The 13,379-nt window shown below is 33.6% G+C and overlaps 1 pseudogene; it reads right to left on the minus strand.

The window, feature by feature from the left end:
* Positions 1-4,137: 4,137 nt before the first annotated feature.
* LOC143382696 (phosphatidylinositol 4-kinase type 2-beta pseudogene) lies at positions 4,138-11,334 on the minus strand (annotated as a pseudogene).
* Positions 11,335-13,379: the final 2,045 nt, after the last annotated feature.

Consider the following 13,379-nt stretch of genomic DNA (forward strand, 5'->3'; position numbering starts at 1 on the left):
AACACTTTGTGTGAAATGTGTTGACTTTGGGTATTATTGTGGGAACAGAAAAAATTTTGTTTTTGTTTTTCTGAACTAAATACCACTTACAGGTGTAGGGCTACTAGACTTGAAAATAAAGCAGAAAAATTTCAGTCACTTAATAGTCCCTCAAAATAGGGAATAAACAGATTTTCCAATGTTAATTTTACTGAAATCTGAGGTAAAGTGGGTGAGATAATTTTTATACAAAAATAAAGCCATTTAAACATTAGCCTTCTATCATTTTATTTGAAGAGACTAGAAAAATAACTTAAACAGTTTTTTTTTACAAAGAGGTTGCAGTTGTGCACCATAATGCAGCACATTTTGTTTTTCTCTTTTTTAACTTGCCAATTTGGGAAGTCATGAGATCCGTCTCAAGATGGTTTTGCCTGTAGAACCATGACTCTGTGTCTCTCTCATAGCTAATGTGACCAGTGCAAGTGGTATAATTCTAAACTATTAGATTGATCTTGGTCAGAACCTCAACATACTGGACTAGAAGACTTTAGACTCCTAATGAGTTCACTTAAAAATAAATATGAAATGATTTTATTCAGTGGTAAAATCAGACACATTTGATATAAATGATCTCACATTTGACTGCTAAATTAAAATGGTCTTTTAAAATTGCACACACAAAATAGTTAACTGTACATTATTACTTAGTCATCCCTTGTGCTGGAGAGAGGAGGCAGAATATCCAGGCTCCTATTTGCTTGGCAAAATTATCAAGAAACTCTTCTATCTCACATTTTCTTTAATTGGTTGTACAATCATGGAAAAATTCTGTCATCAAACTTTCCAATGCCCTGAGAGAGGCTTCTTCAGATGCCAGGTTGGTCAGGGAGGAGGCCACTAAGCTGACTCTTAGGCTTCAGACCTGTCCCACCCGCACAGTTAAGGTCATGGTCCCTACAAGCTCAGGAAGTCCCCCAATCATGCAAAGACAACCCCTTCTCTGCATGTCTAGGCCTCTGATTCCTGCATTTTTTTCCTTTCTATTTCCAGTGCTGAAGCTTGAACCCAGGGTCTACTACATGCTAGGCAAGGGCTCTACCACTGAACAATCCCCCAAGCCCTATCTTTAATGTTGGCCCAAAAGAGCATCAGGTCAAAGCTCCTGCAATGTCCTTTGCCTTCCATTTTTATTTTCCTCCTGACAAGTGGCACTTCTTTTAGGCCTTGGCTATGGAAATCAGATTAGAAGTGGTTTATATAAATTGGAGAAATGGCCTATGCTGTAGTCACCTTGGATTGTCATAGTGAGTACTACAGGCTGGGCGGCTTAAGCAACCAAAGATTTATTTTTCTCAGTTTTGGATGTACAGCATGGTTGGGTTCTGGTGAGGGCTTTTTTCCTGGCTAACAGATGGCTACCTTCTAGTGTCCCTCTGTGACACAGAGAAAATAAGCTGTCTGCTGTCTCATAAGAATGCTAATCCCTTTGTGGGAGCCCCAATCATGACCTCCACCAAACCCGGTTACTTCCCAAAGGCCCCATCTAAATATTGTATATCTTCATGATAGCTATGCACATATTGATATTGCTGGTTCTTCTCAATAAGGTTTGTCTCTTCATTACAAGAATAACAAGAACTCTTTGTTGGAAAGAAAAAAATTCAATGGTCTGTTTAACAACACAGAAGCATAAAAAGTTTCTTGTAAATTCTTTTTTTAGCCTCAAGATATTGAATTTTATTACCTTTAGTCAACTAGGTTTGACAATATAAATATACTTATAGAAGAAAACACAACATTTAAATAAGAATTAAGTTCATGAAAGTTTACAAAACATAGCAAATATACTCTAATTTTAATCTTATTTTAATATCTCAACTTTACTTTTATACCATGGTCAGACATGTAAAAATATACTCACACTATTTTAATTTTTAAAAAATATTTATTTTAAGTTGTAGTTGGACACAGTATCTTTATTTTATTTTTATTTTTTTTTTTGTGTGTGTGTGGTTCTGAGGATCGAACCCAGGGCCTCACATGTGCTAGGTGAGCACTCTACCGCTGAGCCACAATCCCAGTTCACACTATTTTAAGATTAAAATGATAGTAACTTACTAAATTTTTCATTATAAAAACTAATATAGGAATCCTCAAAGTATTGAAAAAACACTTAATGAAAGTCAGACCCACATCACAACAACTTATATCCTTTCTTTTAGCTATATGTTTGAAAGGCACATTTTGATTACTAGTATTTACCTAAAGATAGTACTTTGATTTTTCATTTTCCAGTCATTTTTTTCCATTTATCTCAAAACTGAGCAAATGGAAGGTTGTAGAAGACAGGAAAACACAGGTTTCCAATTAGCTCCTTGAAGGAAGCAGTATGCTCATTCATCAGACCCATGAACATCAAGAGAATGATTTGAGGAAGAGAGACTGCAGGTCTGTCCTACATCCTAGAATAACCACCTGGATATGCTTTTTACACAAAATTACTCATTTTTTAAAAAAAAAATCATGAAAGTAAACCTAAAAACCAAAAGACCTAGACTACCAATTGCCCAGTTTAGTCCAAGTATTAATTACAAGCTTTGAGATTGAAGAAGAAATTAAACTTCTCTCCTCTGGAATCACATCTTTATTTCAAGCTCATTTCAATTTAAAACACTTGGAGACTTAATGGTGTTACAAATTCCAAGAATATGAGACATACTGATATTCAAAATAAAATATAAAAGCTTCAAAATCAAATATAAATGATTTGTGGTTCTCATGTTTCCCTCTAATTTGGGCTAATAACGTAAAACTGACTTTAATTATAAAAGCATTTTTAATTTCAAGCACCACTATTATTTTTAAGAACTTATAAGAACTCCAAAATGCAATCCAATATACACTCTTGGCTATGGTTTACTTTTCAGTGACTTTAATAATGAATTACACCACTATTCTGAAGTACTGATTAATCACTTGATCCCATGTAAGAAACAAAAGGGAATTTTTAAAGTTATTATGAAATTTCAAAGTACTAGAGGTCTACCTTAAATTTATAGCATTCCCCTCAAGCTCTCATTTGAGTATATCCATTTGTTTTTAGATGTCTTTCCTTACTAAAACAAAAAATTCATCAAAAATACTCTAAGGTGGGCTGGGGATATGGCTCAAGGGGTAGCGCTCGCCTGGCATGTGTGCGGCCCAGGTTCGATCCGCAGCACCACATACAAACAAAGATGTTGTGTCTGCCAAAAACTAAAAAATAAATATTAAAAAATTCTCTCTCTCTCTCTCTCCCTCTCTCTTTCACTCTATCTTTAAAAAAAAAATACTCTAAGGGGCCAGGCATGGGAGAACATGGCTGTAATCCCAGTGGCTTGGGAGGCTAAGGCCAGAAAGATCACAAGTTCAAAGCCAGCTGAGTAAGGCCATAAACAACTTAGCAAGCCTCTGCCTCAAAATAAAAAAAAATAAATAAAAAGGGTTGGGAATATGACTTAGTGATTAAGTGCCCCTGGATTCAATTCCTGCTCCCCCCACACAAAACAATTCTAAGATACAAAACAAACAAACAAAAATGGTCATCTGTCACTTCAAAAAATTTTTAATTTTTAGGTCTCCCAAAATGACCACTTTAGCAGCACTTACTCAAGTTCTAAAATAGCAGCTTTTAAAATTAAGTCAGTGTTGATTTATTCTTATTTATTTTTCTACTGACTACTCTGTTAAAGTTCACAAGAGTGATTTTAGATTTACCCAACCTCAAAGGCCTTTGTAACACAATGTAAGAAGAGTTAACAAGAACATTCTTCTGAGTGCTTAAAAAATAGAGAAAAAGTTATTATATTCAAAGTCAACAAATATCTATTTTTTTCTACTTGGAATTATACAGTAATTTAGTCACTCTAGCTGTGTAAACCACGAATTTACCTTTTAAACTAACAAAAACACAAAATGCAAATTTTCTACAAAAATACAATGTAGAAGATTTATTACTTCTTCCCTGCTATAGACATTTAATATTTGGCAAAAACTGTAAAGTTTTGATTACATTCAAAATGTAATCTTTTTAAAGTAACTTAAATTATTTGAAGTTTTTGCACCTGGAGTTCTGAACAGCAGATTACATTGCTGTAATAATGTCCAAGGGTTGTTTCACCTGCTATCCCGAGGGAAAAAAAATGGCTTCTTGCAATGGAAGGTCTGGATAAAGGAACTGCCCAACTGAGTAATGCAACCCTGACTTCCCCCTTTCCTGTGCTCCACATCACACAGGCATTTGTACTAGATGACCAAGACTCTTCCCTTTTCTCAGTGTGGAGCAAGATTTAAGATCTGACCCCTCATTACAAACATCTGACTTTCAAAAGCTTTGTCAAAACTTATGAGTATTAAAAAGTTCATAAAGATCTTGCACAAAGTTCATGTCCTAAATACATGGGAGAACCAAGTTTTTGACTTCTTCAGAAAAGGAACTTTTGCTTGAGGAAGGATATGGATATGTTCTCCATTCAGGATGTTTAAAAGGAAATGCTAGACCCTTATCAATTGCAACTATTTTAATAAGTAATTCTTTATCATTGATCCAGTTTGAGTCCTTTTTACATTTATCCTTTTCATAGCTGAGCTTATCAGTTAACATTTGCCTTGTTTATATTTCTGATGATGTAATCCAAAACAATTGTTTTCTAATATTCTCAGGCAAAGAATCACCTTCAAATTTCCTAAGCCAATATTCAGCCTCCTTGAAACCTTCAACGAATAACTGAAAGGAACCAATCTTAGGAGGGAGTCCTATCTGATAAATCTTTCTACCCACTTTTGGTACTTTTTGTGAGGCATACTTTTTGCCTCTAGGTTTTGCACGGTCAATTGCACTGTATTAAATATCTCACTCAGAATTTGTTGCTCTGAATTGAAGTTTCTCCATTTTAGGAAAACTTACCTAAATGAGGAAGCACCTTTGAATTTGAACTCTGTATACTTTCTTTTAAGTCAAGAGTAGAATCTGGCTTCTGTAAAATGTCATTTCAGACAACGCTAATTGGTAAGGTCACTCTACATCTGTGCTACTCACTGACCTCCTGTGGCCTTTTAAATTTAAGTTTAATTTACCTAAAACTCAATAGGATAAAAACAAACAAACAAAAACCAAAACTCAGTACTTTATTTGAGTTTTGCCATCCACCATTCAAATTCTCAACAGCCACACAGGTAGCTAGAAGCCACCATATTGGGCAGCAGTGCCAAAGGAACATTTCATGATGGTAGAAGTTGCGGTCATCACTGGAAATTACTTTCTAGATTTACTTAATGGTAACTCCACTCTATTTAGCCTGAAACCTAGTAAAGGAAATAGAGTATATAAAATCATAGAGATTATTTTTACTAGTGAGTTAATAGATGGTAAAATTATACCATATACCACATTAAATGAAAAGAATATTTTCACGTATTTTATTCATATAAAATACACATATTTGTTGCTTATAAATTACATGATTGATGTTTACATATGAATTTATTTGTTTTGCCTAAGAGTTACATAATATTTGTAAGGCAGACATTGAGTAATGCTTTAAAATGTGACCCAAGAAACATAAAAAGGGGAAACTCTGCCTCAAAATGAAGCTACCTCCTGATGGCCATCCAACAGACTGACTTTTCTCCAGAAATTTTCCAAAAATTTTTTTTTGTGGTATCTTTGACACCGTCAGCGGAAAATAAGACTTCATTTTCATATATTTTGTTTAGTGACAGGTGAAATCATTCATATTAATAAGAATCAATTAAAACTACCAATTGCCACATGGAAACCCTTCTGAATTCTAAAATCCTTCTGCAAACTTTCCTACATTTTTGGAGTGTGTGTACTCAGTCAATATCAACCACTGACTTTCAATAGAAACTTAGAGTTCCCTGAGCACTCTGCCCTTGGGGGTTCACTATACTCCTTAATTTTGTGCTATTCATGTTTCTTTGAAATCTATTCCACAATAATTTGGCTACCACATTCTATGTCTGATAGAAAGAGCCCACCTTCATGGTTATGGAGCAAGTGAGGCAGTGTAGGGGGAGGAGGTAAGAATGGTGGAATTGAAGGCCTTGAAACACACATCTAGCCATCTATGGGAAGGGAGGGGATTGTGGGATTTTGATATTGTTGGCTGATTATATCAAGGGTAAATTGAAAAGAAAAAGTGCGTCTTCCATTATCATTCAGGGAGAACCTCCAGATGGAACTGAACCCCAGGAGCAGAGGTGAACTAGAGAGAAGACCAAACCTCAGTAAAACCTGCTAAAACTGGCTGCTAAAACTGCAAACCAAACCTGACCAAATGCAATGTTTCTGGGAGTAACTGAATATCTATCTTAAAAAAAATAATGTAAATTTAAATATGATGCTGGTGCCATAAGGGAGAGAGAACTCTGTGTTGCAGATTTCCTGTTAGAAAGCTTCACCTTGTTATTGCTGTCTCTGTTGACAAGTATATAAATGATATTAAAAGTTATATGTGAATCTTGCCAGTCTTTTAAAATACAAAAATGTAAAGAGGAGAGACAACATAATTGATAAAAAAGATCCATGAGAAACAGAGTCCTGGGGTAGCTCAGCTATGGACTATGTAGACAAGAACTTTAACACAACTGATCAATATATTCAGGGAACAGAAAAAATAGAGGAATTTTTAAAGATAATGGGAATTTTTTAAAAAACAAATAGTTATTTTTAACTAAAAAGTCTAATAATATCTGAAATTATAATAATAGATGAATTTAAAAGAAGATGTTATTAGATTATTGAAAAACATGGCAGATTAAAGGAAAATATCTAAAAGGAACCACAAAGACAAAATAAGCATAGAGGAAAATAAACAAAATCATAAGAGATATGCAGGAATGCTCAAAATTTCTTTTTTCTAGGAAAGAAAAAAGAATAAAGCAGAAGCTGTATTCAAAGAATTGAAATGATACTGGTGGAATATTTCTTGCATTTCTCTTTGCTTGATCAGGCCATTTAAAATATAATGACAGCCATATACTGTGGTTTACACCTATAATCCCAGTGGTTTGGGAGGTTGAGGCAAGAAGATCACAAGTTCAAAGCCAGCCTCAGTAAAAGTGAGGTGCTAAGCAACTCAGTGAGACCCTGTCTCTAAATAAAATACAAAATAGGGTTGGGGATGTGGCTCAGTGGTCAAGGGCCCTTGAGTTCAATCCCTGGGATTCCCCCCTCCACAAAAAACATGACAAATGGAACTGCCACATTAAAAATTTTCAATATTCTATTAGAAAGTTAGAGGTATGTTCTTTTTGGGTGGGAGGCATGGCGGGTACTGGGGATAGAATTCAGGAGCATTCAACCATTGAGTCACATCCCCAGCCCTATATTTTATTTTATTTAGAGATAGGGTATTACTGAGTTGTTTAGCACCTCACTTTTGCTGAGGCTGGCTTTGAAATTTCCATCCTCCTGCCTCAGCCTCCCTAGCCACTAGGATTACAGGCATATGCCACCATGCCTGGCAGAGGTACATAACTTTTAAAAGACATTCTCCTAATAAGTAAGATGTGTATTACGTACATTTTTGAGCTTGTTTTACTCTTATAAATATGAACTTAAAGGCAGGATCCAGAGCATAAAAGTGATTTCTTAAAGAAAGTAAAAGTTTAAAGCAAAGTTGTTGTCAGATGAAAAACAATATCAACTTTCAAAGGAAATAGTTTAGCAAAGAAAGAAATGTTATGCACAGTCAGAAGTGGAGGCAGAAGAATTGGAGAGCTGGGACTGTAGAATATTGTATTTCTTCGATTTATTCTGCAATGTATTAACTATAATTTCAGCATTTTAAATTTTTCCTGGAAAAATACACCTCTGTAAATTGTGTTATTAATAGATATAGATGTACCCTCAAGGGAAAGCGTTCTATGTGGCAAGAAAGAATGGGCAATGCTAGCACTAAATTGAGAATTGTGGAAATATAAACCCTCCCCAAGTCATTTGGTTATCCTACACACATTACCAAGCCTCAGTAGTATTCAGATGCTTCATTATCTTCCAGTGTTCTTAAAATCCATGTTAAAAAAAATCTCGGCTGCATTAAAAATGTTTCAGGAAATGCAAATTAAAACTACTTTAAATCACTGGAGTGACTCTGCACTATGTACAGCCAGAGGCATGAGAAGTTGTGCTCCATTTGTGTACAATATGTGAAAATGCATTCTATTATAAAATAAAAATGTTTCAGGGAAAAGATTGGCTAAAAATAAACTGCCATCACTGTTATGAGTTATGCTGTCATCATCATAATATCCTAAGGGTAAAGTTGGCAATTCAAATACGAATTGGTTGAAAATGGCAGGAACAAAACATGGATCAAGACTTCATGGACATAAATCATTGTTTTTTTTTTAAATGCAAAACAATAAATGCAATGGTATTCTGGATTAGATCCTGATACAAGGAAAAATTTCAAAAACTGGTAAACTATTGAAATCCAAATTAAGTGTGCAGTTAAGTTAATGGTAATATACTAATGTTATTGTTTTAATTTTGACAAAAGCATCCTGGGAGAGGTAACATAAGAAGAAAATAAGAAATATATGCAAAATTGATTTTTATTACTTTTCTATAAGTCTAAAAATTTTCACCAAAATAAAGGTATATTTTTAAAAGTTAAAATAATTGTTCCCTCAAAGAATAAATTCTCATTCTGTGATAAGCCTTTTGTGCATATATGTGCAGGTGATGTGTATGTGTGTGTGCGCTCACGCGAGTGCATGTGTGTCAGTCAACTGCGGATATACAAGCACAGCTAAAACACTTAAATCTTTTCCTCAGTTGATAACCCCAACACTCAGAATTTTTTCCATATTTTTATTGTTGCATTACAGTTTTACATAATAGTAAGATTTGTTGTTACATATTCATACATGCATACAATATAACAACATAATTTGACCCAATCACCCCCAACCCTTTCTTCCTCCTTCCCTCCTCCCATCCTCTGGTCCCTGTCTTCTACTGACCTTCCTCTAATTTTCATGAGATCCCTAACTCTCACCTTTCTTTTCCTTTTTTCTCTCTATCTTCTGTATGTGAGAGAAAACCCAGGACCTTTGACATTCTGAATTTGGTTTATTTTGTTTAAAATAATGTTCTCTAATTCCATTCATTTTCCCATAGGTGACATAATTTTATTTTTCTTTGTGGCTAAATAAAAGTTCATTGTGGATATATTCCACATTTTTTGATCCCTTCATTCATTCTTTTGTAAAGTTTCATGATTCTTAATTCAGTGTTCTATTTTTCTTGTGTATAAGTGTTTAACGCATGTGTTCATTGGAGAATTGCTTTTGAGTGCTAAAGTGCCATGTTTTCCACACTCCAAACTCCTAAGCAGCTCTGTAAAGACAAATTGTTCCTTATTTATGATACTATATATTCGAGTCTCTGAAAATATTAACAATATTGCTTACTTTGTGCAGAGTTTCTGAACTCCAGTCAGAACATATAAATGTCAAATTCAAGCAATGAATTTTGATTAATTTTGAAATTTTACTTAAGACACTATTTTTTTATGAATAGTGGCACATGGAAAATACTTTAAAATGCTGTTTTATTAAAAACTGTTTACTATGGAATCTAAACTGTTTAAATAATTTTTCAGATTGTCAAAATAAATAATATTTTAAAATTATTTCATTACAGTGATTTATGACTCAATATTACAGTACTCTAAATATTTTTCACACTTAACTAAACACCTGGCATTAAAAAAGAATAATTCCATGAGCAGAGGAGATTCCCTACCTTCCCTTGGCAGTTGAGAGCCCTCATCTTTCCCTGATAAAATCAATAAAGTTCTAAGGTATGACACATGACATGAGCTTTCAAGCCCTTAACATGTCTTTCAAGATAGGACATCTTTTATTTCCATACAAAACCCAGCATATTTTGTTCATATATTTTATTGATGCTTTATATTTGAACATAAAGGTGTGATTTGTTGCTAATATTTGAGAATGCACACAGTGTACCAATATAATTTGACCAATATCATTACCCAGAATTTCCTCTTTTTCTTGCCTCCTCCCATCCCCTGGTCAGCAGATATCCCTTTGATTTTTGTGAGATTTCCCCCAACCTTTCTTTCTCTTTTTCTTCTCTAGCTTCCACATATGAGAGAAAACATAAAATCTTTCTGAATTTGACTTTTTTGTTTAGAATAATGTTCTGAAGTTCCATCCATTTACCAGCAAATGACATAATTTCATTCTTCTATATGACCGAATAAAACTCCTTTGGGTATGTATACCACATTTTCTTTATCAATTAATCCATTGATGAACACACAGGCTGGTTCCATAGTTTAACTAATGTGAATTGAGCTGCTATAAACATGCTATAGATGTGTCACTATGGTATGATGACGATATTACTTTGGGATAAATACTAAGGAGTGGCATAGCAGGGTCATAGTTGTTGTACAAATAACAATCCTACCAAAAATGTAAAATCAGATTCTTTTTCCCCACATCCTTACCAGCATTTATTGTCATTTATATTTTTAAAATTTGTTCTAATTAGTTATAAACGATAGCAGAATGCATTTCAACTCATTGTACATAAATAGAGCACAACTTCTCCTTTCCCTGGCTGTATACAATGCAGAATTACACTGTTCATATAATGATACATGTACATAAGGATAATAATGTCCATATTATTCCATCATCCTTCCCATCCCCACACCTCTCTCTCCCCTCTGCCAATCCAAAGTTACTCCATTCATCCCTAGCCCCCCACCCCACATTTTGGATCAGCATCCGCATATCAGAGAAAACATTTGGCCTTTGGTTTTTTGAGATTGGCTTATTTAACTTAGCATGATATTCTTCAACTCCATCCATTTACCTACAAATGCCATAATTTTACTCTTCTTGTTAGAGCTCTAATCTCCAGGATACATAAAGAATTCAAAAATTTAACACCAAATAAAACAAAAAACAGAAAACCCCTACCCAATCAATAAATGGGTTAAGGAACTGAACAGACCCTTCACAGAAAGATATACAATCAATCACCAAATTCATGAAAAAATATTCCATATCTCTAGCAATTAGAGAAATGCAAATCAAAACTGCTATAAGGTTTCATCTCACTTTAGTCAGAATGGTAATTATCAGGAATACAAGCAACAATAAGTGTTAGCGAGGATGTGGGGGAAAAGGTACACTCATACATTGCTTGTGGGACTGCAAATTGGTGAAACCACTTTGGAAAGCAGTATGGAGATTTCTCAGAAAACTTGGATGGAACCACTATTTGATCAAGTTATCTTACTTCATGGTTTATACCCAAAGGACTCAAAATCAGCATACTCCAGTGACACGGCCACATCAATGCTTATAGCAGTTCAATTCACAAGAGCTAGATTATGGAACCAACTTAGATGCCCTTCAACAGATGAATGGATAAAGAAAATGTGGTATGTATACACAATTAAATATTGCTTGTATTCTTGATGATTGCCATTCTAACAAGATAAGATAAAGTCTCAATGTAATTAGGGTCAGTTGCTAGTGATAGTGAACATTTTTCATGTACTTGGCCATTTGTATTTCGTCTTTTAAGAAGTGTTTTTTTTTTAGTTTATTTGCCAGTGGACTTTTCCTTATCTAAGCATAAGCATGTAGGCCATGGGTACCCTATATTTCACCCAAGGGCTGGAGACACAGCACACAGAGCAGGTGTGCATAGGCAGTGTGGAGGGAACAAAGTCATTTTTGAAGGCCTCCAGGAGTGCAGCTTGTTCACAAAGCAGCAGTAACTGGGATTACAGAAAACAGTCCTTCAACACCAAAGTAAATTAGTAGAAACACACTAAATATCATGATTAAAAAAGTGATGGTTTCTTCTAAAATATTTTAAATTTAGGTTTAATGAAGGAGATGTTATGCCCAAATATTTTAAAGCTGATGAAATCTGACATTCTGCTAATAAGAAAAAAAATTATGTGTCCTTGAATTTTACATTGCTAAACTTAACAATATAGTTAACTTTAACAATATAGTTAGACTTTCCAAAGAAGGAAAGTCTTCATTCTTTCATATATGTCTGTTTTCTTGTGTTAAACACAAGCACTGTGAATACTAACACATATAAAGGACATACAAAGAATAAGTAGCTCCAAAAATCAAAGGAAGCTGTTTAGCTTTGAGGTACTGTAATCTTTAGATAGATAGATTTTTCAGAAGGATTAAAAAAAACAATAATATTAGATACACAAACATGTATTATAAATAGCATTTTAAAATTTTTATTTGGTTTTTAAAATTATTTGACTTAGAATAATATAGTACCTCTTTTATAAGGTATGATATTAGAATAATTTAAAATTTTTAGCATTAAATATGTTAATCAGAAACCAAGAACTATCCACTTTCTTTTTAGCAGCAAATAACATAATAAAATTCTTAAAATTAAAATTTACCTTGTAAATAACTTAATTCTATTGTAATCTGACATATTCATAGGAATACAGTAAGTTTCTACCTGTGGCTTCACTTAACATAGAATATTTAATTATATGTTGCACTTAGAATATTTCTATGAGAATTAGAAAGAGAATATTTAGTTCATTTTAATAAAAACCAGGTGTAGAAATGTTTATTATAAGCATTTCATATTTAAAGGTATTAATTAAGGAAATGGAGGTTCAGAGCTTATATTTATAGAAGATATTAAAAGGAGAAGAGAGAAACAATGGTATATTAGTGCAAATAATTGGCATAAAGAAGAAATAACTATAAAAAGAGATCCTATGGAAGAAGCTAATAGATGCAGATGAAACCTTGCACTTCTCATTACCTATATCATTGGTGGTATTAGATAAAATGCCATATTATGATATAATGCCACTTATACAGATGAAAAACACACATCTTAGCACCTAGTCTTAAAACATAGTAATTATTACAATTTATCTAGAATTTATTTTGTCTCAGTTCTCAACCTTTGTAGTATGTTCAGTCTAAATTTCACAATTTTTCTTCCCAATATTTCTTTAAATCAAAATACAGTCATTGCTACATAACATTTCAGGTAACAAAAGACTACATGTATGATGGTTGTCTCATACGAATATAATGCAGCTGAATACTTTGGCCCAGTGACATTGCAGTCATCAAAATGTCATAGCACAATCCATTATACATGTGTGTGTGTGATGCTGGTGTAAAAAAACCCTGCTGTGCCTCCAGGTATATAAAAGAATAGCACATCATTTTAGGTATGGTACATAATAGTTGATAACAGTAGTGAATGAATATGTTGCTAGTTAAGGCTTTTAATATAACATACTTTTATTAATTTTTTTTTGAGAATAAAGAAT

Source organism: Callospermophilus lateralis, chromosome 17, assembly GCF_048772815.1.
Source record: "Callospermophilus lateralis isolate mCalLat2 chromosome 17, mCalLat2.hap1, whole genome shotgun sequence".
NCBI lineage: Eukaryota > Metazoa > Chordata > Mammalia > Rodentia > Sciuridae > Callospermophilus > Callospermophilus lateralis.